We start from the raw sequence: 25,531 nt of genomic DNA, 5'->3' as shown, positions 1-25,531 counted from the left end.
GAGGTGGTGCTTGCAGTGAGCTGAGATCCAGCCACTGCACTCCAGCCTGGGCGACAGAGCGAGACTCCGTCTCAAAAAAAAAAAAAAAAAAAGAGATGATCAAGGTAAAAATCTCTGTGTAAGTTATAAAGCAGAATAGAAAAGTAAAGCTTAAGTACTGATTACTAAATAATACTAAAAGAGATCACTATTAATAATAATGATTCTATTGACTGAAATGTGCTTTTACTGGCCTCAAATGAAAGATTTAAATCTCTATTAACAGCAGTCTCAGAAATAGGGAATTGCAAAACTGAAAAAAATTTCAAATAGAAATAACTGAAAGTTTTCTCACAAATATTACTTAAACAGGAATTTCTAAGATAAGACTGTTTAAGATTCAACATATTTATCTGCACCTAAGGATGTCACTAAGTCTAGGTAAGACTGACTAGCAAATACCTTGGCACTAGGTATTGGCTTAAACTTACTCAGCCTTCACAAAATTATGAAGGTACTGAAATTTAGATTTTGAGAAATCAAGGTTTCCCCTTGATGGGTTTTAAGCAAAGGCCAGTTCCCTTCCAGTTGCTTTTCCCCAATATTTGTTTTTATTTCTCAAACAGGGAAAAATTCAGTACCATTATTATTTTACCAAGGATATCCTCAATTCATGTACATCAAAAAAGAAGCTGCCTAGGTAATTGTAAAGGTGAATTTTATTCACAATCTTTAAAGACAAAACTTGTTCCAAGTGGTTCTGAGTAAATTGTCTAGAGAGGTCAAAATAAATTTAAACCAACACAGCTCCTACTAACTTGTCAGGGGAATGACGCATAAATGGTATAATTCTTCATTTTGAGCTTTGAAGTTATTCTTCATATAGAGTTTCTGTTGAAATTCAGCATGTTTGAATTCCCTGTGTTCATTTTTAGGTGAGGATTTCATAAACATAAACCCCAAAGAGAGAGGTAAATCCTCATCTCCTAAGGCCTCAGTTTCATCCACAATTAAATGGAAATGCTACCACTTGTCCCATTCTCTCATTTTAGAAACCCAAAGGAACTGTGCCTGGGGCTTTGGGCCTCAAGCATTCTCCTGATCAGAGAAGGGGAAATCCCATGCTAAACAAATGCCATGGGAATAGGCTATGACTAAATAAGGCCTGGAATAAAAAATCCAAAGTAGTTTTTACCTGTAAGAGCCTAAAATAGACCCTTAAAGAGGACTCAAATTCACTTACAGGTCCAGGCAGAAGTTTAAAGGTACTTGTTCATTGCAGACTCTCTTTTCTTACTTCTCAATCATAACTGGTAAGTGCTGGTGTCAGAAGGAACCAAGTTGGAAAATGGGGAAGGTGACACTAGAGCACTCATCTTGCAACTGTCTAAGTATCCAAGATGGAACTCCCCCTACAAAGAGAAAACAATGAATTTCTCTTTCTATTAAACACATTTTCAAGATGATTTTAAATGAAAGATCCTCTTCATCTTGGCATTCTCTTTCCCATCCAGAAGCACTGCTATCTTTGCCTCAGCGGTGGCAAGCTGACAAATGTAAAGTGGAAGGGGAGAGGAGTCTTCAGTATAAGCAAGATTTCGTTTTAGAATCTTTAGATCTTAGCAGTCACACTTTCCAGATCATTGCTTCAGAGGAGTCTACTCAGTAATGGGGTTGGTGCACATGACAATGTCAGGGAAGAGTTTCCAAACACTCAGCTAAGAAAATAAAATAATGATGCTAATCAAGAACAGTAACGTACGCTCACCATATACCCCCTCTAGTTCCCAAGATTCCAAAGGGAATTCTGGACTAATTCCTGTTAACACAATGGGTTTGTACACACTACACCCCTCCCCTCCATCCTCAACTCCAAAGATACTGACTCAGCAACTGGCCTGGAGCCAGAGCAGCATATTCCAAATTCAGAGTGTGCAACAATATTCGGTTCAATTATGACATAATGGCTGCAAAGCTGTTCCTGAAAGCCAAGAAAACCTGAATAATGTGGTTGGGTTATATCATACATGTGGACTTAATGGAGTTTAAAAACCAATTTGAAAATTCCTTCATTCCATAAAGATAGCATTAAGATGAGGGCAAAATCATTCTAGTTCAAGGGATGGGAACAAAGTATATACGGAATTATGCAGACTCCTTTCCACATTATCCTTCTTAACCAACATGACCCATTCCCTTTGAAGATATCTCTCATACTTAGTACTGACCTAGAAAGAAGACAATTCCATTAAACATCTTGGTCTTATTGTACCCAGCTAGTAATGCAAGTTTCCCTGCTATTTAAAAAGCACATAATCCTATTCCCAAAAACAACTGTTTGCAATTCAAAAACCATCCACCCAGGCAATGTCTTCTCTTTGTCCCTAAAATTCCAACCGTTTTCAATTTATCTTGACAAAGAGATGAAGTTATCTTTGTGCCCCCACAAAACCTAAAAGACGTTTCATTCATTGCTAGCCATTTTGTAGCAAGTGACTTTGGACACTGAATTGCTAAATCCAGCATTTCCCTGGACTTGTGATAACAGTTAAGACCCAGGCCTGTAGAAATACAGTGTTCAATGTGAATGTTGGGAGCCATCCATTCTTGCTTGATGTTAGGCTGTGGCATCTCTCAGTTATGTGGGATTCTACAATCTTTTGAGTCTATTCTGTTTTTTAATAGCTATCATTGATAGAATATTTTATTTTATTTTTTTTTGAGACGGAGTCTCGCTCTGTCGCCCAGGCTGGAGTGCAGTGGCGGGATCTCAGCTCACTGCAAGCTCCACCTCCCGGATTTACGCCATTCTCCTGCCTCAGCCTCCGAAGTAGCTGGGACTACAGGTGCCTGGATAGAATTTTTTAATGTTTTGGAACTGGAAGTGACTTTGGAGATTCCTCTTGCTTTATGTATAAGCAAACTAATGCTTAAGTCTTTCATACTACATTTTTTAGTTCATTTCTCTATATTTTCTCCTGGAACAATGGCATATTTTTATATATAATGAGATCAACACATAATTTCAGAACTAGAAGGGATCTCCAAATTCAACCCTCTTTCTTCCAAAAAAATCTCAAAACACTTTTCATATTAATCCTCAGGGTATATCAATTAACAGACACTTCATTTTGTATAAGGTTTAATTTAAGGATGGAGAGAATAAGGAAAGTCTCAGTTTCAGACAGAATTCTTTTACCATAAGAATTAGGCTCTGTTCTCTAAATCGAAAAAGATTCACATTCATTTCATTTTTGAACCTGGAAAAATGGCTGAATTTACAGAGTTTTCTATTAAATAATAGTATCATTTTTCTTCACTAGATGGAAGGACTATGTGTTTTAAGAAACAAAGAGTTTTAAAAAAATCAAATAATTCAACGCCATGTCCTTCCCTCCTGACTAAAAATCATTTCCCCATTATTTCATGATTAACATGAAAAAGCACTGGAACAATGAGAGTAAATTCATTTGTTTCCAGTTGTAACAAAGTGATTTCTGCTGCAATCCCATTGGCAACAGAACGCATCAGCATATACCACCACTGTCCTATTACAACACAAAAAGCTGTCAACTTTGAACTCCTTTGAAACGTTGTTAGTAAGGTAGAAAAGACAAACATGGATTTCCTTCAATATTATTTGGGCAACCTAGACTTAAAATAGTGACCAGACTTAAGATAGTGACTCTACGGAGGTCCTCTATGCTTAAGGCAAGACCAAACCAAGATACTGGTGCCCTACGTAAGCTAATAATTTGGCACACTTTCAAGCAGATACTCTTCAAATATTTGCTAAACAGGTGTTTGGGTGAGGCATTGCATGGCAGACCTGGAGAGAGTGTGGAGACAGGATTGGCGGAAGCTTTCAGCTTGCATATTCTAAACAACAAAGGACCCACAACTGACCAGGTCAGATCTCCTTGGAAGGCAGTTTGAGGAGCATCTAATGGATTCCCAAATACACTCTTCCCCGCTCCAAGATGTTTATTAAAGCATTACTTCTGTCTCTAGTAACAATCTGAAAGGAGGTTACTGCTTTATATTCTTTTCTCTATCTTGTTACACTCCCAGTGTTTTATACTTTTTATAGATCCAACCTCCCTTCAGGGACAATATATTTTCATTTCTACAGCTTGTACTGAGCATTTGCAATGTGCCAGGTGCTGTGCCATGTATTAGAAATATAAAAGTGATTAAGACATTGTCCCTGCCCTTAAGGAACTCACACCTTGAGCAGGAGAAAGACTCACAAACAAATAACACAATACCACAGTGATGAAGGCTATAACAGTAAAAAGGCTGTTACTAGATATTACTGGTGAAATGGTCTGATATCCTTGGAGACAGATACTTTCTAAAAATAGTAGGTAGGTACTTTCAGTTTGCCTCCATCTCTAGAAACTTTAACTTTGGTAAGGATTGGAATAAAAAGACAGTAACATCTTCATGTTTCCTGTTCTCCGTGGCTGTACTGGGATGGGAAGTTAGGGATGTGGAATCACATCTATGCTAAACTTAGCCAAAACTTTTCTTTTTTTTTTTTTTTTTTGAGATGGAGTCTCGCTCTGTGGCCCGGGCTGGAGTGCAGTGGCGGGATCTCAGCTCACTGCAAGCTCCGCCTCCCGGGTTCACGCCATTCTCCTGCCTCAGCCTCCCGAGTAGCTGGGACTACAGGCGCCCGCCACCTCGCCCGGCTAGTTTTTTGTATTTTTAGTAGAGACGAGGTTTCACCGTGTTAGCCAGGATGGTCTCGATCTCCTGACCTCGTGATCCGCCCGTCTCAGCCTCCCAAAGTGCTGGGATTACAGGCTTGAGCCACCGCGCCCGGCCACCAAAACTTTTCATTTGAATTTTCTTCCCCAAATGATTTTGTCCCTAGAATTTGTTATGCAATACTAGGGGAAGGATAGAGGAAGCTCACCTAGTCCCTGCTGTGTAGTTACACATACCTGATCCAGATGATTTCTCCCCTTTGAAATAATTGCAAACAAGATTAAAACTGTATTCAGGAACTATTCCAGCTGGCTTTTGGCTTCCTCTGATGTATACTCCTTGAATAAAGCAGTAGCAAAAATTAGATTTAAATAAGGAACATAAAAACACCTCGCTACTTGTACCAGATCACCTCAAGGTCCTGCTATGTTTGAAACCCGAAACCCTAGCATTAGAGTAACTGAATATATCAGCCAGCTAGAGTATATACAAGTTATGAAATAAAAAACTTTAATAATAAAAAATAACCTATTTTAAAGGGATTTCTCACAGTGCCTCTGGGTACTTTAGAGCCAGGCATCTGGAACAAAGTAGAAACACAGTCCAATCAATTCCCAAGTTGGAAAAATCCTCGTTTCTATTATTTACCTGCCAACAGTCCATCTAAATAAAACCACACAGTCACATATTCCTCTGATGAAGGAGACAAAAAAATATTGATCCTTCCTTGGCATGTGGCTATTGCTGCCACAGCAGCAGGGAAGAAAGACACTGAGGATCCTGCCTGTTTAAAGCACCAGCCCCACCAATCTTAATTTTCACAACAGGGTCTTTCTGGTTCCAGGCAATTCCTCAGCAGAACAGGACCCAGGTTATTGGGCTACAATATTTCACATAGAACCATGATTAGTTCTGCTTTGCCCCAGTATTATCATAATTATCCAGTATTTCCAGGGTGTATCTTTTTTCTCAGTGTTTTAAATCTTTCTGCTATTTACCTACAATGCACCTCAATGTATACAGCTACAAATATTGGTAGAGAGCTTCACATGCATTTTTATAAGCTAGTCCTCAGAATATGACCAAATGAAAAGGCTGTGGCCTCTAATAGGCACCTCAAGTTGTTCAGTGTTGTGCGCCAAGGCACCGCTCTAGTAGCTGCTTAAACAAGGCAACGTATACTAATGCGGGGAAATGCGCTAGAAAGTATTGGGATATAACAGATCTTAGACACCATTCCTGTCCTTGAGGAATTGAGAATCTTGGGGTCAAGCTAAGGCCATACTATGGATTTGTTTTTAAGGGCACTAAAATGTAAAGTACCACATACACACTATTTATTAATAAACAAGAATAAAGATCACCCAAGCAAAACAATCCTTGTTAAAGACAGCGTTAGAAACAGTCACAAGTCTAACTCACAATGACATTTTAGTGGGGACTTTTCTACCCTTGGACTTATTAACTGTATGAGCTGCTATTTGTCAGAAGTGAATATTTGTTGAGAAGGTACAGTCTCTGATTTATTCTCATTGTTCAGTACCCAGAGGGTTGCTTTTGCCCAATAAGGCTGAGAGGAATTCCAGACAGCTGATCCAGAGAGCCCCAGCACTCACAATGTTCCCTGCTGCACCTTTCAACCTTTTCACCCCAATTAAAGGTCAACATGGCTGCTCAAAAATATTTATTTAAAAAGGCAGTCTGCTCCGCGGGCTCCAAAGTGTGATTACACTACCACTTCATAGAATTCAATTAAACCCAGGACGGGGCATCTGTGAATCACCGAAGAGTAGGAAGTTGAGATGTTTTCGGCTTGCTCTTAAAAAAAAAAAAAGCTTCCTTTTCCCGCCCGTCATTTCTTTACTTCCCAGAGCGCCATCACAGACACACGCACATGCGTTTATAATCTCCCCCCGGGTGGTTCATGGATTTATGGCTCCCGGTTTAATTAAATTCCCTCTAACGACAATCTAAATTGGCAGCATGCGGCATAGCGAACCCCCGCCAGCCTGCGCGTAGGCTCAGAGCCCGAGACCTGCGAACGCCCAACCTCGGCGTGGGGCTAAGGGCACCCACCTGAGCCTCACGCCGCCAACGTCTCTGCTTCCGCCCTGCGCCGAGCACTTCCGCCCGCACCCGCCAGGGGCCGGCCCCGCTCCCCGCACTTCCGCCCCACGCCTGCAGCACTGCCGGGCGGACTCCGTTTATCTCAGATGGGGTCCCGCCTACGCTCTCAAGGATGGCGGCGCCTGAACCTTTACTCGTGAAGAGTAACACACAAACCAAGGCCAAACTAAAAAACAAAACACGGAAAAGTGACCCCGCATGTTTAGGAACCATTTAATAACGAGCCTCAGGTGCGGGAGCCAACTCTTCGAGGCTGCGGAGTCCGAGCCATTTTAACCCTTCTGCATGCATTCATTCTTTCGTTAATTTAATATTTACTCTCCTCCCCCACTAGGTCTTGGCTGAACTAGGTTATGGGGAATGCGATGAGCAAAACTGGCAGCTGTACCCTCCCGCAAACTGAAAATCGTGTGGGAAAGCAGACATTAGGAAATCATCCCTTATTAAATAGGTAATGCGTTTATTCAGCTAAGTGCTTTGCAGGGAAGGAATATGAGAAAAGATCTGAGTGGGATCTCGTTGAAGAGGTAGCTTTGGGGCTGGGATTTGAAGGGCGTTGGTTGGGGACAGCTCTGCAGGATGTGGGAAGGGTCTGGTGGAGGGTGTGCAGTATGGGTTGTATGCAGAAGACTGACGAGTGTGACTGAGGCTTAAAGGGAATGGGGAGAGAGGTGGAAACAGGCTAGAGAGGTAAGCAAGAGTCTGGCCATGCAGGGCCTTTCAGGTTTGTGCTAAGGGTAGCTGGGGGCATTTCTGTTTTATGTGGGAAGGGGGTGAATTGATTGCTTTTCCATTCTGAAAGGATCCCTCAGCTTTGGGAAGTAGATGAGAAAGGTTGAGGATGGGCAAGAGTAGAACAAGCAGGGAGGTGAGGAAGCTACTGAGCAGTTGAGGTTGTAGGTGTGGTGGCTTGAATGGTGGTATAGTAAATAATGAGAAAATGATGGATAATAATTATAGTAATACTCAAAGCTAACATTTATTGATTGCTCACAAAAAGCTTTATACTCATTAGTCTGTTTAATCCTGAGAACAATGCAGTTAAGTATCAGTACCATTTTACAGATGAAGAAATGGAGGTTTAATAACTTGCTGAAGTTCTCACAGCTACAAAATGGTAGATTTGGAATTCCATCTCATGCTGTCTGATGTCTTAAGCTTCCCACTATAAATTCAATGTGTACTCAGTGATTTTAAAAAAGATACAAAGCAAACCAAGGTCAGGAATGAATTCCTTAAACCACACTGATTATGTGATGTTGCTGGAAGCCACATTAAGATAGTAGAATTTACAAGTTCTTTGTCACTTCAGCATTTTCTGATAGGCTAAAGAGGGAATTTTGTGACTGTCAACAGACTACCTGTGGTTATTTTTGAGTTAATGCACTCTGATAAGACTTAGTTTTTCTGGAAAAAAAAAAAGTCAAGTGGTAAAGCACACTCCACCTAACAGTTGCTGATAGGATGTCTTTAAAGAAGGGATCTGACACCTTGGTGGAGCATGCGTATCTTAGATATTGCGGAGTGACAGAAAAGCTTACTAGAAATGTAACTCCAGATCAGCTTCCAAATCTCATTTATTGTTGGAAGACAAAGGTTTATAAAATCACTTTGACTTATGAAACCTGATTTCATCCACTGAAGGAAAAGAATGGATTCACCAAGGCCAACAATGAAGGCTTTTAGCACTGGTTGTGAGTAAATTTCTCTAAGGAGCCAAAAGTTCACAAATTTTCAGAATTTGAGTTTCATCAGTAAGAATTTCTTGGGTTTGTAAGTGATAGCACAAGACCCAGAGCCTCCCCATTATTGTTTTGGTTAGAGGGAGTCCTGTGGAATGTCTGGGAATCCCTGAGAACTCACTCTGGTTGATACCCTCTTTGGGAGTGCCTGGCTGACTGCCATGAGCTCAGAGGACCAGTTTAGCCTCTAGATCCAGGGCCTGCAGTGCTGGGGAAAGGAGCTCTGCTTGGGAAAATATCTGGAGTCCGGCCAGGAAAAATGATTGTCTACAAAACCAAAAAAAGGCAGTCATAGCAAAATTAATAAGCATTTATTAAATGATCACAAAATCGAACACTGTCAGCTTCATTAATGGCTGGATTTAGCATTCATAACAACTTCATTACATTAGAAAACAGTTTTTAGATGAGATGCTCTCACCAAGTGAGAGTTCCTGAGTATATGTGATGAGTGTAGAGAAATTATATTTTAACTTTTAGCCAAATAATTTCACAAGGAAAATTTGAAAAGTCCTTTTATAGAAAAATTATTAAGTGTGAAATGTATATACCTTTTAATATGTTTCAAATGATGTGAAAGAATGTTTTAAGAATGCGAAGGTCTTAAGACAGTTATGGGTCTTGTACGATTTTGTTCATTCAAAACATGCTTATTGCCAGGCGCGATGGCTCACACTTGTAATCCCACCATTTTGGGAGGCCAAGGTGAGCGGATCATCTGAGGTCAGGAGTTTGAGACCATCCTGGCCAACGTGGTGAAACCCTGTCTCTACTAAAAATACAAAAATTAACTGGGCGTGGTGGTGGGTGCCTGTAGTCCCAGCTGCTCAGGAGGTTGAGGCAGAAGAATTACTTGAACCCAGGAGACGGGGGTTGCAGTGAGCTGAGACTCTATCCTGGGCAACAAGAGCGAAAGTATGTTTCCAAAAAAAAAAAAAAAAAAAAACCCAAAAATGAACAAACAAAGAAAAAAACATGCTTGTCATTAGGCATTTGACTTGCATGTCCTCCTCTAGGTCTGGACTGCAATTCTAGGCTATGCTCTACCAATCTGGATAGGACTGGTGCAGGGATCTCTGTGTGCTAGAATGTTCAGAACTCACCTGGGTTGAGTTTTTCCATGGTCATCTCTGAGGCAGAAGCCTGGTGTAGAGAAAACCTGCTGCCACAGTCTGATCTGTAACTCCTGACATAACTCCAAAGGTACTTTAGGGAACACATGACCTATTCTTCCAGAGATGACCTGGAGCCAGGCTTCCCTCTTAAGGCCTCTGAAAGGTGGCCTGTGTGGGTGTGGAGGAAGGTATTTTCACTCCTGCCCTCTTAGTTTTGCCTCTGGAAGAGCAGGACTAAAGAAATGGCCTTTGATGTCAATATGTTCCCTTCAGAATGCCTTAGAAAAATAATGTATGTCTTGGCAAGTAGTGACTGTCATGCCAGCTCTGTTTTACAGTAACTTGGCTCTGTGTTGCCACTCAAACAACGTGCAATTTGAACTTTGACAAAGAGGGACAATCTCAGTAATTGCCACAATTAGGTGATGCAGTTGTTTTGGTGGAGGTGTTCAGAAACTTTGGTAGGTTTTCTTTCCTGGTGTATTTCTGGTCTTTATAGTGAGCATATTTGTTTATCTCATGAGTCTCCCATCCTCAGGTCTGCAAACTCTGCAGGAAACGATCTGTAAGGGCCAGATATTGTGTTATGTTTAAGGTCGTGGAGAAAAACAGTGGCAGCCTCCCAAAGAAAAGACAGGCTTCTGAGTCTGGGATGTGCTGGGTCAGTGGGGTCGCTGTTGACTCCCCCCAGGCCAACCATTACAGGAAACAGAATTATAAGCCCAACTCACCAGGGGAGAATGGATCTCAAAAGTCTGATTCCTGTGTCCCTTTTGACATTTTAAAAACTCTGCTCTTCTGCCAGACATTCAGAGAACAGTGAGGTAAATTTTAAAAGGAGAAAAATGTTTATTTGTTTTAAAGCTTGCTCAGTGATCCACTTAGGCCATTTACATAAACAACCTTTCCATGTAAACACCATTAATTATGTAGTATAAGAGCCAAATAGAAATGCTAAAAAGTAAAAGTAATTGTAGAATAAATTAGTATGGCTTGAGTGCACAAATATAGATAAACTGTAGACTTTTACATTTTATTGAAGGAAGTGGATGTGTGTTTTTTCCTTTGTTTGAGCTACTAGGAACCAACAAATGACATTTGACAGATGGATACCAAAGCTGTTAAAGTTTAAACCCTTACTGGTGATGAAATTACAGTTTTTGCAGGGACCTTGACTCACACTTCTTTCTTTATCTGTCTTAAAAAGATTGTGGGGCAAGATAGGAGATGAGTGTCCTGTGGATTTCCCCAGAAGGTTTGTTGGAGCAAGACCATTGTTGTCTACTCCAAAATCAGTAGCTTCCAACTTCCTTTCATCTGTAATAACAGAAGATTACTTGTATCTGTGCTAAAGGAAATGAATCGAGTGCAGCCTGCCAGGCACAAAGAAGAAGGGCAGAAACTGACACTGTTGAGGAAAGATGGCATAGGGCACCTTGTAGTAACAATACCAGGGCATATTTATGTCACCCTTTGTAGTATTGCAAGTCTTTATAGATATCATTTAATTTGATTCTTCACAATAATTCTATAAGATAGACAGGGCATGCATTTTTATCAGTCCCATTTTACAGACAAGGTAACTGAAGTTTCGTGAAGGAAATCACAATGAAGCTGGAATTGGAAAGCCTTTCCTAACTCCCATCTATATTTTTTTCATTACCCCATTCATAATTCTTTTTAAATGTAAATGAAAAGAAACATGGTTCAGTTCCTAGCAATATTTTATGCTATGTAGGATTTTTTAAGAATGTTGAGTGCATTTACATCATTTCCTCAGGGAAGGTTTTGTTTTACCTGGACAGGCAGGAAATGGAGTTGAAATGGGAAAAGTTTTCCATTTTTATGGATTAAACCCATCTGTTATGTTCACTAAGGCTAGATCATGGAGGAGGATAGATTTCTCACAGCATAAAGAGAGGAGAGTAAAATGCACCTCCTTTATTCCCTGGTTCAGATTCATCCCCATCCAGGGAGTCCTGTTCAGACAAAACAGGGCAGTCAGCCTATCAGTAAGAAAGAAAAGATACTGTGGCCCTCAAACATACCCCAACATACTGAGCAGTCTTCCACAAAGTTGAAGTTAACACTTATTGCTCAGAAGAATTCTGAGGAGTAATTTTTTTGCACATATTTGAATATTATCTGCTATGTGTGCACAGGACAAAAATAAAGGAAATTTTCCAATTTATTCAGAATAATGCTGACTGAGTATTTACTATGTGCCATAGTCAAGCACTGGAATGCTAGTGTGTGTGTGTGTGTGTGTGTGTGTGTGTGTTTTTTTTTTCTGAAACAGAGTTTCACTCTTGTTGCCCAGGCTAGAGTGCAATGGCACAGTCTCAGCTCACTGCAACGTCCGCCTCCTGGGTTCAAGCAGTTCTCCTGCCTCAGCCTCCCGAGTAGCTGGGATTACAGGCATGTACCACCACACCCGGCTAATTTTGTATTTTTAGTAGAGACAGGGTTTCACCATGTTGGTCAGGTCGGTCTTGAACTCCTGACTTCATGTGATTTGCCCACGTCGGCCTCCCAAAGTTCTGGGATTACAGGCCTGAGCCACTGTGCCTGGACTGGAATGCTAGTGTTTTTTGTTTTTGTTTTCTTTTTTTTTTTTTTGAGACAGAGTCTTGCTCTGTCACCCAGGCTGGAGGGCAGTGGTGGGATCTTGGCTCACTGCAACCTCCACCTCCTGGGTTCAAGCGATTCTCCTGCCTCAGCCACCTGAGTAGCTGGGATTATAGGCACACGCCACCGCCTCTGGCTAATTTTTGTATTTTTAGTAGAGATGGGTTTTCACCATGTTGGACAGGCTGGTCTTGAACTCGTAACTGCAAGTGATCCACCTGCCTGGGCCTCCCAAAGTGTTGGGATTACTGGTGTGAGCCACCGCACCCAGCTTGGAATGTTAGTGTTGAACCAGATACACGTACTCCTTGTAATAGAGCTCACAGTCAAATCTTAATGAAATGATCATGTCAATATTTACTGTAGAAAACCCATTTTCCAATGGGAGTAAGACCAGTAACTAGTTAATTGGAAAATGCAGTTAAAGTGGGAAGTATGTATATGATTTGATATATATATTTAATTGTATAGATATGGTTATATATAATAAATATTTTATTTTCTTACTTAAAATACATAAATGAACATTCATTTGCTAAATTTGTTAGAGTCAAGATGGTTTCTTTTAGACTCTATCCAGTCATTGAAAGTTTACGTTATCTTTCATGCATAAAACCCACTCAAAATGGTGGGATATGCACATCATCTATAATTTCCAGTTTCAGATACTCTAAAGTGAAGGGAAAACTTAAAGACACTTGTGAAGTGTCTTCACTAAGTGAATTCACTTATATTTTTATTTTTTCCCCAATCTTTTACAAACTTGTCTTGCCTACAACTAATTTAAGAGCAATTATTTTCCCCCAGCTTTTCAAGTCTTTCCAAAGCATTTGAGCTTTCATAGAAACAGTAACTCTCTTTTTATGCTCATATTTGATCAGTTTATGTGATATTTAATTAAACTACATAATTATAGTAATCAAGTACAACTGCCATAAACAGGTTTGGGAACAAAAACAACCCACTCTTAGTAAGCATAATCTCAGCTGGTGGGAGTAGAGGCGTTGAGGTTACCAGGTGGCAGAAGCCACAAGTGTTGATCGTGATCTGGGCAATCCATCAATACGTTTTACAAAGGGATTTGAAAGTATCACTTAATTCCCTGTGGTGCTGAATTAAGAGAGCTGTTGTAATTAACAACGAATAAATATTACTAAAGAGAAGCGGTGGGTGCCATAAAAGTCTGTGATTGGGAGATGCGATATATACATCACAGTCCTGGGGCTTTAGGAAAGGACTTGACTGTTGACCTAAGATCAGACGACGATTAGAGTTATCTCAGAGACAGGCTAGGGCAGGAATCTGGAGAAAGCGTTCCAGGCAGCAAGAGTAGCAGGGTCAATGGTGTGAGGGTGGAGGGAGGATGTGTTGAAAATGAGGAACTGAAAGAAGGCAGTGTGGGTGGAGCCAAGAGTGGCAGCTGGGTAGCAGTACTGGATGAGGCAGAGGGAGGTAGAGGCGACCTTATGCAAGCTTTCTGGGCTCTTGCAAGCAGGGGGTCTTCATCTCTATTGACAGCGGGAAGCTGCCAATGCATGTGAAGCGGGAGTGTGCTTATTTGTTAAAGAGCAACAGCCAATTTGTAGAGTTTAGACCACCAAATCTAATTTGGGCACTTGGATTATATGTTTTCCTAATCTAAATACACTGTAGGTAATGGAGAAAAAAATTTCTTTTCTTGACCTCTGGCATCAGAATTTCTCTTGGAGAGGGAACTGTCCTTATTCAGGAGAATGCATTCATTGGCAGCTTGTGGGCCAGAGATGAAGATCTGAGGATAGGTGTTGAGATAATAAAGAGATACTAAATATCTCTGCTGAGAAAATAAAAGGGAGTGAGACAGAAGGAAGGGGAGTTTTGTATTAGTTTTCTAGGCCTGCCTTAACAAAGTACCACAAACTGAGTGGCTTAAAATAACAGACATTTATTCTCTCCACTTTGGAGGTTAGAAGTCTGAAATCAAGGTGTCAGCAGGGCCATGCTCCCTCTACAAAGCTCTGGACAGAATTTTTCCTCACCTCTTCTTGGTTACTCCTGGTGCCTGTGCAATCCCTGGTTCCTTGGTTTGCGACTGCATCTCTCCAGCTCTGCCTCTGTTGTCACATGGCATCCTCCTTGTGTGTCTGTCTGTGCGTCTTCTCCTTTTCTTATAAAGATGTCAGTCATATTGGATTAGGGTCCACCTAAATTACTTCATCTTAACTTGTTGCATCTGCAAAGACCCTGTTTCTAAATAAGGTCCCATTCACACGCACTGGAGGTTAGGACTATGAATATATCTTTTTGGGGGACACAATTCAATCCATAACTGGTGTAAACAGGGAGAGGTGAGAAGGATCAGAAAAATCATGAGATGTTAAGGGGTTAGGGTGGCTACAACCATTAAGAAGTTGCCGATGGTGGAATGGCTGAGAGGACTAATAATGCATTTTAAAGCGCTTTTTGAAGATACAGAAGTAGCCAACAAACGTGAAAAAATGCTCAACATCACTAATCATCAAAGATGTGAAAATCAAAACCACAATGAGATATCACCTCACACCACCAGTCAAAATGGCTATTAAAATGTCAAAAAAAATTAATAATAAGGGCAGCAAGGCTGTGGAGAACAGGGAATACGTATACACTGCTGGTGGGAATGTAAATTAGCCACTGTGGAAAGCAATTTGGAGATTTCTCAAAGGACTTAGAACTATCATTAGATCCAGTAGTCCCATTAATGAGTATATACTCAAAGGAAAATAAATCAGTATATCAAAAAGACACATCTACTCATATGTTCATCGTAGCACTATTCACAATAGCAAATACATGGAATCAACCTAGGTGTTCATCAATGGTGGACTGGATAAAGAAAATGTGGTACATGTATACCATGGAATACCACGCAGCCATAAAGGAGAATGAAATTATTTCCTTTGTAGCAACATGGATGCAGCCAGAGGCCATTATCCCAAGTGAACTAACGCAGGAACAGAAACCAGATGCTGTATGTTCTCATTTATAAATGGGAGCTGAACACTGGGTACACATGAACATAAAGATGGGAATCATAGACTCTGGGGACTATTAGAGTGGGGAGAGAAGGAGTGGATAAGGGTTGAGAAACTACCTATTGGATACTATGCTTACTACCTGTGTGATGGGATCATTTGTACTGCAAACCTCAGTGTCACACAATATACTCATGTAAAAAAACCTGCACATGTACCCCCTGAATCTAAAATAAAAGTCGAAATTATAAAAATAAAAGATCTGATCCAAAAATAAGTAAGTAAAGTATCTCTCTTCCCAGGTAAGACGTGACAGCCTACAAAATGTCTCCCTGCTGTGCCCAGGGCGAAGACTCCTACCTTTTTAGTGACACTTCTATTACACATGTGTTTGTTGATGCTTTGGTGGAGGAGATCAGGGGGCAAAAGACAAGCGGGGTCACCGAGGACTTGAGTCTCTTGTTAGGGTCGCTGACATAAGGGATGCAATCATAGGAAACCTCCAGAGAACAATTCAATAGATGTTGGAGATTTCTCAAAGGACTTAGAACTACCATTAGATCCAGTAATCCCATTAATTACTGGGAGAGGGGGGCGGGAAAAAGTAATTCTGTGATTGTAAACCACTGTTCCTGTGTCCTGGTCTCCCAGATATTCAGAGAAATATTGAATTTCCACAATCTCCAGCATGCGGATTTGGAAACCTTATCTCCTTCTTGGTGGACAAGGACCAGGGTTTCAAATATAGTTATGAAAAATCTCCCTCTTCATTTGGTGCTGTCAATCCTTTGAGGGTACAGTGCAGGGTTTTAGCTATATTTGCAGTGCTTATGAGTTACTTAAGAAAAACACACCCCAAATCCTATAGTCTACATCTCTTGCCCTACTATTTTCCAAATATCAAAATTCTGAATAGATGATCACTTTGATGGCAGGAGAATGTTCCCTGAAGTTCAGTTTTTAGGTCTTGTCAGTTTCACTTCTTACTTTGGTAAGACAACGTTTTATTTCTGGATCGCTGGCTGAGGCACTGAAGCTCTTCCATGCCATTCACTCAGGTGATGATTTCCTGCAGTGAGTCCAGATGTTTGTGTTCGGCATGACTGCTATTAGCCATCAAGTCTGAGAATTGTACAAAAGTAAATCCATCCTTGAGGCCTAGAAGGGAAGACAATCTTAATGATAGTTTAATGTCCTCAGAGTGAAATATCCTGAAGTGGGGGAAGAACTACCATCTCCATGAACTACAGTCCTATGCTGCAGGCTTTTTGTTCATTGCTGTGCTTCATTTACGTTGGTATTTAACACAAATGTGGTTTTAAAGCACATCAAAGCCTCCTTAAAACCTAAGTAACTGGCAAATGGTTAGAATAATTGATAAAGCTGGTTTTTGTTTGTTCTGTAAGCAGCTCAAGGAAATTGAGAAAAGTTGCAGTTGGTAAAGGTATTATTGGTGGCTAATACGTTGCACCTCTGTAGAAACTGTTTTTTTTTTAATACTTTATGTTCTATGGTACCAACGTGCAGGTTTGTTACGTATGTATACATGTGCCATGTTGGTGTGCTGCACCCATTAACTCGTCATTTACATTAGGTATTTCTCCTAATGCTATCCCTCCCCTTCCCCACCCCACAACAGGCCCCGGTGTGTGATATTCCCCTTCCTGCGTCCAAGTGATCTCATTGTTCAGTTCCCACCTATGAGTGAGAACATGGGGTGTTTGGTTTTCTGTCCTTGTGATAGTTTGCTGAGAATGATGGTTTCCAGCTTCATCCATGTCCCTGCAAAGGACACAAACCCATCCTTTTTTATGACTGCATAGTATTCCATGGTGTATATGTGCCACATTTTCTTAACCCAGTCTGTCATTGATGAACATTTGGGTTGGTTCCAAGTCTTTGCTATTGTGAATAGTGCCGCAATAAACATACATGTGCGTGTGTCTTTATAGCAGCATGATTTATAATCCTTTGGGTATATACCTAGTAATGAGATGGCTGGGTCAAATGGTATTTCTAGTTCTAGATCCTTGAGGAATTGCCACACTCTCTTCCACAATTGTTGACCTAGTTTACACTCACACCAACAGTGTAAAAGCGTTCCTCTTTCTCCACATCCTCTCCAGCACCTGTTGTTTCCTGACTTTTTAATGATTGCCATTCTAACTGGTGTGAGATGGTATCTCATTGTGATATTGATTTGCATTTCTCTGATGGCCAGTGATGATGAGCATTTTTTTCATGTGTCTGTTGGCTGCATAGATGTCTTCTTTTGAGAAGAGTCTGTTCATATCTTTGCTGACTTTTTGATGGAGTTGTTAGTTTTTTTCTTGTAAATTTGTTTGAGTTCTTTATAGGTTCTGGATATTAGCCCTTTGTCAGATGAGTAGATTGCAAAAATTTTCTCCCATTCTGTAGGTTGGCTGTTCGCTCTTATGGTAGTTTCTTTTGCTGTGCAGAAGCTCTTTAGGTTAATTAGATCCCATTTGTCTATTTTGGCTTTTGTTGCCATTGCTTTTGGTGTTTTAGTCATTAAGTCTTTGCCCATGCCTATGTCCTGAATGGTACTGCCTAGGTTTTCTTCTAGGGTTTTTATGGTTTTAGGTCTAACACTTAAGTCTCTAATTCATCTTGAATTAATTTTTCTATAAGAAGTAAGGAAGGGATCCAGTTTCAGCTTTCTACTTATGGCTAGCCAATTTTCCCAGCACCATTTATTAAATAGGGAATCCTTTCCCTATTTCTTGTTTTTGTCAGGTTTGTCAAAGATCAGATGGTTGTAGATGTGTGGTATTATTTCTGAGGGCTCTGCTCTGTTCCATTGGTCTATATCTCTGTTTTGGTACCAATACCATGCTGTTTTGGTTACTGTAGCCTTGTAGTATAGTTTGAAGTCAGGTAGTGTGATGCCTCTAGCTTTGTTCTTTTGACTTAGGATTGTCTTGGCACTGCAGGCTCTTTGGCACAAGACAGGGATGCCCTCTCTCACCACCCCTGTTCAACATAGCGTTGGAAGTTCTGGCCAGGGCAGTCAGGTAAGAGAAAGAAATAAAGAGTATTCAATTAGGAAAAGAAGAAGTCAAATTGTCCCTGTTTGCAGATGACATGATTGTATATTTAGAAAACCCCATCATCTCAGCCCAAAATCTCCTCAAGCTGATAAGCAACCTCAGCAAAGTCTCAGGATACAAAATCAATGTGCAAAAATCACAAGCATTCTTATACACCAATAACAGACAAACAGAGAGCCAAACCATGAATGAACTCCCATTCACAATTGCTTCAAAGAGAATAAAATACCTGGGAATCCAATTTACAAGGGATGTGAAGGACCTCTTCAAGGAGAACTACAAACCACTGCTCAATGAAATAAAAGAGGACATAAACAAATGGAAGAACATACCTTGCTCATGGATAGGAAGAATCAATATCGTGAAAATGGCCATACTGCCCAAGGTAATTTACAGATTCAATGCCATCCCCATTAAGCTACCAGTGACTTTCTTCACAGAATTGGAAAAAACTACTCTGTAGAAACTTTCACATCTGGGTTGTGTCATGAGCACTGAAGCTGCCTAGGCACAATAAAGTGAAAAGCAGGTAATTACCCAGAGATTGTGAATACAATACAATTCTTAGGCAAGAAACCTTTAGGGTCTTCTCCCGCTTTGTGAGTCCTGCATGGATTGTTGGTGAGAATGGCTGGATGGTGCTCTACTTTACCCCTGAAGGAATTGGCTAACCCATCCATTCTCCTGAATTATGTCAGGGAAATTTGTGTTCTCTGGCTGCTGAGAAAAGATGAGTCGTCTTGGTGACCCTCACAGTCATCCTCTTAAGCCTCTGAGAACCAGCTGGTTTCTTGTTTAAACCAAGTCATGTCCGCCTGAATCCTGCATGCTGAGGGAGGCCCTCATGTCTCAGCAGTCCTGAGATGAGGCAGAGAATGCTGGAGGAATGGGCTCTGAAGTTCCCTCTGACCCAAGGCCTATGCCATGTGCCAGGCTCTCTAGTTCTGTATATGGTTGGTTCTTTTCCATAATTCCTACTCTGCCCCGATTACTCCTCACAATAACCCTTTAAAGACAGTTATTCTGCCAGTATAAAAGGTGCCAGTCTTCTATGGCACCCTGGCTTTTACCATACCCCAAGCCCAAGACTGTCTTTTCAAAGCTCTGTGTAAACTCTAAATGGTTACCACACGTAAGAAAGATTAAAACAGAGGGGGAAAAAATCTCAGCTTGAACTAGCCACATTGTTGCTCATTACCTTGCAGATATAAAGCATTCTTACATTTTAAACATTTCCATTTTTTAATAAGAGCAAGTCAAAGTTGGCCAGGATTCAGAAGAAATCTCTTGAAATGGTAATACATTTAAGAAGGTTCTTTATAAAATCAAGAGTGGTAGCTACTTTCTTAGTAGCTTCCAAGAGTGGAAAAAGCAGGGAGACTGAAGGATACCAGTACTTTGACAGGTCTGAATGTTAGCAAGTGGGGATCAGTTATTCTCATTAGTCAAAGAGACAAGACAGGAGTAAGGCATAAGTTTGGTGGAATAAAAGAAAGTTAATCTAAGAAACACGTTAAGTGCAATGAAACTGGCTTTGTCTTCTTGTACTGCTGGTGGCAATTCAATTATCATATAGTCATATTTCTTATCTTGTAATTGTTAATTGGTTAAGGCATAGAGTATTTCTGTGAAATTCTTCTCTCTTTCTTCCCAAGCGTGTGTGTGTGTGTGTGTGTGTGTGTGTGTGTGTATGTATACAAAAATGAGGAAATGAAAAAACAGCAGAGACGTGTTACTAGCTGTCTCCATCTGGATCTGAGGAAGGCCCAAACCTCAGACTTACTGTTCCCTTCTGCTATCGTGAGGTAGATGGTCACTTTGAAGACACAGTTTCTTTGCCACCAGGTCTTATTCTAGGGTTGTTTGTGGTTTTTTGGTTTTGCGCTATTTTCTGGTCACCACTGATTCTCACATAAGTGCAGATGATGAGGGAAAAAATCTAAATGGAATCCTTACTACATGTGTCATATTTTCTCAGCCCAGTGCCTGTCTTAAAAGCTTATCTGATTGTATATTATCTCTCATAGCTTGCTTGGACTCCTGTTTCCTCTTGGTCTGGGAAGGAAGAGGTGTTTAAAGATAGTTCGCCATGGCATACCGCCTGTACTCCTGCAGTTAGTTTATACGTCACGTGGTCTCCACCATTGCTGTGTGCTGTAACTCAGTAACCCAGTGGTAGCTTGACCTTCAACAGCTGCTGAGCCTCTCTGTTTCTAAAAAGGGGCAGAAGAGGCCATTAGAGCAAGGAAATAACATGTGGCTTTCCAAACTGCATTAAATATGTCTATTGTGAGTAGATGAATTACATATTCATGAAAACTGTGAAATGGAAGACAACTCTGCTTGCCAAGCCTTCACGTTGGCTGAGCACAAGGCCCAGCAAACAATGCAAAGCTCTGGCTCTCTCACTTATTTACCTTGCCAGTCAACATGTGCTGTTCTATGACAGGTTTCTTCAAGTCGTGAGAGGAAAGCTGGGAAGAGTTCTACATTTCCAAAGAAAACTGAATTCCAGAATTATTACATTTTAATCTCATGCCAATGAGCATTTATTGAGTGGCCACTGTTCTAACATTATCCTAACAAAACTGCAATACTGTACTATTAGGAAAGGAATTTACTAGTCAAAAGCGAGTCTGCACACACTGTAACTGTCCCCCTTTCCTCCATTAAAGAGGATGTCTAGTATGTGTATAACCACTCACACCAAGATAAGAGTTTTGATGTTTCTGTTTCTTATTACTTCCTGTTAGAAGAGAATCATGGAAACTCTTTCTACCTTACAAATAGGAAAAATGAAGCCAGGCATGTTAAGTGACCTCCCAAGGGACGTTGTCACTGTCAGAGCTGGGAAGAGCATTGCATTGCTGTCTCTTGACTCTGAGTTCATATTTACTGTACCAGAGCACTCATATGGATTTGATGTTAGTATTACAATGTCAGTAACAAGGATGACCAAAAAGATTTTGACATTTCGAGTGCTCTACGTGGCTGTGTTTGTGGCTCATCAAGGGCATAGGTCCAATACTGGTTAGTATCATGCACATGCTGTTCCTCTTAGCTTCAGTCCTTTCCCCTTCTCCACCCTAATGTTGTTTCATCTTTACATTTTCTGCTGAGCTGGGTGAGCTAAACAGGCTCACTGGTAGCTGTTCAAACCCTCTTCTTGGGGTTTCTGTACTGCAGAGGTTCCAAATATGATTTAGGGCTCTTTTAGTCAGAGGCATTCGCACAAGACTTAAAATCAGAATTGAGTTAAATGGCAAGAGCTGTGTGATCTGTTAGCCTTTATTCTTCCCCCCAGCAAGGGTCTAACAGGAGCCAACATTTGTATCCATGAAAATTGCAAATGAGCTATATTCCTGGAGCCAATGGTTGCAGTGTCAGCCTTTTGATTTCCAAGCTTCCTGAATATGGCAGAGAAGGCAGCTCCACTTGGGAGTCCGGTTTTGCAGTACTGTTCTAGGATATATTTCTCCAGGTTTTACAGAGACCTCTTTTCCTGACCTTTCAAAGATTTTGTTAGCACCTGATTTCCTGCATTAAATCCTGTTCTACTTAAACTTGCTAGAATGGTTTCTCTGATCTACAACTGAGTCCTGACTGATCTGCTGCTCAAAGATCACCTGTAAGGCCCTCTGCAGCCTGAGTCATCTGTCTGTGTTCAATCACATCATAGTGCATTTAAATCTCTCTCTCTCTCTGTATGTGTGTGTGTCTCCTATGCCCGACTGCAAGGTTATTCTTCTTTTAGTCCTGCTGCTATACCTGGGACAAAGCTGAGCACATAATATTCACTTAAGAGCTGTTTGTTTGAATAAATGGATGGATGACTAAATGCATAGGAACAAATATCCTGTGATGCTTAGTTCATGGGAGAATGAAAAACTTGTTGAAAATGCAATTTTATTTCATATATATGCCATTAGTGTATTTTATATAATAAAATGTAGAAAGGCACATACTTTTAGCTTGATATTAATCATTACCTCTTACTTAAACAGTCAAATGGGATTTGCTGCCCGGCAGTTAAATATTTTGCTATCCTCTGAAGACTAGCAATGTGCATTGATGAATGTGAGCCTTGCCTCTTAGCTTCTGCCTCTTCCCCATTACATTTCTTCCGGGTAGATTCTGAACAGGTGCTACTAGATGCCTCATTAACTGCATGGAACTTTAGAAATCGTGGGTGAGATGATCCCTTGCCAGAAAGTAAGCCCTGAATTCTTTAAATTTTAAACACTGTCTTGGACTTAAAGTACTGTGATTCTTTCTGTGTTGCCATCAGCAACAGACAATGGCTTAAGGTGCCAAGAGCTTGAATTGATGTTGTGTCTTATCTTACTCTGATCTTCCTTCTTGTCATTGTTCAGTCCTTTCTCTATCATTTATCTGTTTCATTTCTCCATTAATATTTATTAAGTGCCTACAGCTTACATAGTAATAATAATGGTAGTAATATCTACATTCTATTTTTAAAAGCCATTGTAAACATTTTTCACAATTTATAACTGATTTAATTCTTGCTAAAACTTTCTGAGGTCAGGAGGGTAGGCACTGATATTCTCATTTTATTTATTGAGGGTTGAGAGGTACAAAAAGAGTAAGTGTCCTGCTGAAAGTCACACAGTAGAGGTGGGCCTACATGGTGCCAGCTGACGTGATCCTAGGTTCAGTGTTTGTCCTGATGCCATTTTTTCTTTTGAGATGGAGTCTCGCTCTGTTGCCCAGGCTGGAGTGCAGTGGCGCGGTCTTGGCTCACTGCAACTTCCGCCTCCCGAGTTTAAGCGATTTTCCTGCCTCAGCCTCCCGAGTACCTGGGATTACAGACGCCAGCCACCACACCTGCCTAATTTTTGTATTTTTAGTAGACATGGGATTTCACCATGTTGGCCAGGCTGGTCTTGAGCTCCTGATCTCAAGTGATCTCCCTGGCTCAGCCTTCCAAAGTGCTGGGATTACAGGTATGAGCCACCGCACCCAGCCTGATGGCATATTTTTAATGGTAAGAAACAAGATGAAGATAGAAACACAAAATTTAGAATATCATATCTTTAGGACTTTGCACCATGAACCAGTATATTATGCACATGTAGCCACAGAGGGAATATCTTGAAGAGAGTATGAAAATCCTTCAACTCAATTATGCCAAATATTTCTACCATTCATGAATGTATGTGCTGCATCTATATGTAGCACCCAATTGGAGAGAGCAGGCAAATCTCAGCTGGTGATGATGAATCTCTTTGGCATTAACAGTCCCATTGCAGCAGCAATCAGAGGAGGCCACACACCCGCAGTGCTCTGCCCTGGCTTGATGACACACAGGATATTGGGCAATATTTCCAAGTAGGAGACCAGCCAGGGGAGGGGAATCGGGATGGGAGAAATATTCTAAAAACCAAGTCAATTGGGAATTGATTTAAGGGTCTAGGGAGGAGAGAGGGAGAACAGGGAGGAGATGGTGAATCATTTTCTGTTTGACACCAGAGAGCAATATACTTATACCAGTGGGTAGAGCTACAGGGAGGCAGAAGAACGTGTTTTCTTACAATTACAGGAGTCCAAAAATGAGCTGGACCACACTGGAGGGTAGTAAGCTCTTCATCATCAGAAATGTTCAAGAAGATGAACACCATCAAGGCTGCTGTAAAGGAGCTGCCCACGTAGGGAGGTTAGTGTCATCAAGTTGTCAGACGCCAGCAGGCTGGGAGCTAATGGAGAAGCAGACCTCACCCAAGTAGTCTGATTTAGTAGGTCTGGTAGTATCTAGAGAATCTTTGTTAGGAAACCACTAGACCAGGGCAGTGGACTCCACAGTGGAGGGCACAAGGTACATGAAATCCCCTTGATATTTACATTCTATATAAGGGTAAAAAAAAAAAAAAAGAAAGTAGGCCTACTAACATTTGATGTCTGGTGAATCAGGCAGTCTTGTGCCACATCTGAGAGGTCACACAGGACACTGAAGCAAGAGTAGAAGTCTTCCAACAAGGAAGGCTGCAGCAGGACCTTCCTTGGTTCGTTTACATTCACATGTTTCCAAACACCTGTAGTTTAACTGTGCCCTGTTAAAGAAATGTATCTTAAATTGCAGAATTGCTACTAGTATTATCTTTACACTAGCTTAAATGGGAAATAAACATGACAATTGTTGTGTCACAAAGAGGTTTGTGGCTTATCTAGGGGTGAAATAAAGCATAGTCTAACTTAAAGTTGTGCGATTTTTTTTTTTTTTTTTTTACAAAAAGACGTTTGCAATCATGCAAGTACGTTGTCCTCCTGTGACAAGTGGCAGATGGTAGTAGACTTCTTAGACAGTTTTGAACAAATAAACACAGTTACTGGTCCCATTTAGATACATGAACCAGGCATGTTCTGCTTTAAGTGGGTTAAGTCATTGACTCATGACACAGCCTTGAAAAGTAGGGACCATTAGCTCCATTTTACAGATGAGGAAACCAAGGCTCAGAAAGGCAAAAAGTGGCTTCCCCAAGATCACTCAGTCAGTCAGTGAGAGGGGTTTAAAGGAAGAGTCTTTCTCAGTCAAACAAACTAATTTACATCTCTAAGGTGAGAAATCAGTTGCTTTTTGAAAAAAGAAAACCAAAAACCTGTGCTATGATAAAAGCATTTTGAAAATAGTGGCTGAAAATGTTTCCATCGTTAATGTTATTTTTGTTGCCAAAGCTGTGTAAGTGTAATCTTTAACAATCAGAACATTATAAACTTAGAAAACCTAGGAATAAAATTTTAAAATCAATTTTAAAATGAAGCGTTTCAGGATATTTTGAAGGATTCATTTATTAAACATATAAAAATACATTAAGTTTTAATTTGCTGGCAAGAACAAATGATAGAGCAGGAAAAAATGAAATTCACTAGCAAACTTAAAAAAAGAACTTTCTTATAATTGGTGGATGCAAGTAAAAATAAGTTTCATGATTTAGTAATCCCAGCCAACAATGCATCTTTCCTACATTTGGATCAACATATTTTCGAGAAGCATCTTTCTCAGCAATGACAGCCATTAAGGCTGCACCAAACTTTCAGATTCCTCTATCACAAGGAACTAAACCAAGATTTTATTTTTTTGTAATGAAGCATATTCAAGTGGATTATTCTCAGTAAAGAAATGTTATCAGTGGTGGCAGCTTTTTAGT

General features: G+C 40.5%; 1 protein-coding gene and 1 long non-coding RNA gene across 3 annotated transcripts in view; one reads left to right on the top strand and one right to left on the bottom strand.

The window, feature by feature from the left end:
- The window catches only part of CUNH5orf63 (chromosome unknown C5orf63 homolog), a 23,830-nt gene extending 16,953 nt beyond the window's left edge, over positions 1–6,877 (bottom strand). Inside the window, exons 1-3 of one of the 2 annotated variants that reach the window (XM_033181377.1) lie at positions 6,769–6,877; positions 4,929–5,030; positions 1,223–1,391 (exon numbers count right to left, since the gene is read on the bottom strand). The gene's annotated coding sequence lies outside the window, so the exon portion shown is untranslated. The remainder of the gene's footprint in view (positions 1–1,222; positions 1,392–4,928; positions 5,031–6,768) is intronic. The other variant, XM_033181379.1, reaches the window with a different exon arrangement.
- On the top strand, positions 6,873–25,531 carry LOC117065939. The gene is made up of 3 exons (XR_004430109.1): positions 6,873–7,049; positions 7,154–7,270; positions 23,929–25,531. It is a non-coding gene; the product is annotated as an uncharacterized LOC117065939 (long non-coding RNA).

The sequence above is a fragment of the Trachypithecus francoisi genome, unplaced genomic scaffold, assembly GCF_009764315.1.
Source record: "Trachypithecus francoisi isolate TF-2019V2 unplaced genomic scaffold, Tfra_2.0 Lachesis_group2, whole genome shotgun sequence".
NCBI classification, from domain to species: domain Eukaryota; kingdom Metazoa; phylum Chordata; class Mammalia; order Primates; family Cercopithecidae; genus Trachypithecus; species Trachypithecus francoisi.
Note: the sequence above shows the minus strand (reverse complement) of the source record. Positions and strands in the feature narration are given on the sequence as shown.